The sequence below is a fragment of the Myotis brandtii genome, unplaced genomic scaffold (genome assembly GCF_000412655.1).
Source record: "Myotis brandtii unplaced genomic scaffold, ASM41265v1 scaffold188, whole genome shotgun sequence".
In the NCBI taxonomy this organism is placed as follows: Eukaryota; Metazoa; Chordata; class Mammalia; order Chiroptera; family Vespertilionidae; genus Myotis; species Myotis brandtii.
Window position 1 is genome coordinate 107,841 of NW_005356985.1, and position 626 is coordinate 108,466.

The window sequence follows — 626 nt, forward strand, 5'->3', positions numbered from 1 at the left end:
GCCCCCGCCGTGGGGTACAGCGCGTGTGCTCTGAAGCGAGGACGCCTGCAGACGGGAGGGAGCACAGGGTCTGAGGCCCTCACCCAGGGCACGGCCCCGGCGACCCAGGGACACCCCGGGACTCTGATGGGAGGAGGGTTACCCTCTGAGTGGGGACGTGCAGTGTCGTTGTGAAGGGACCGTGGCCCTGGGCCAGCAGGAGGCGGCTGGATCGGTCTCGATGCCGGAGGAGGCCCGATCTGGTTCGCCCCAGGGCTGGCCCCCCGTCTCCCGGGCACGCTGTGGGGCCTGGCCCCAGCCCTGACCCTCCCCACCTGCTCAGGCTGCTCCAGGCGGCGGGGGCTCTGATTTGTGGGTTTGGGACCAGTTGTGACATCAGGACAGGCCTGGGATGCGGGGGGGTGGGGGGGTGTGTGTGAAGTCAGTCCTGGGTTCTGGGATGGCAGGTCCTGGGTGTGAGTTACGCCCCATCCTCCCCGGGGTCTTTCTCAGGAGCCCAGCCCCACGTGTACCCAACTCTCCTCTCCCCTCGGGGGTCCCAAACGTAGGCAGGGGTGCTATTTACTGGACCAAAGTCACCCAACCAAGTCCCTCGGGGACTGAGGCCTGGGGGGACGGGGAAGGGC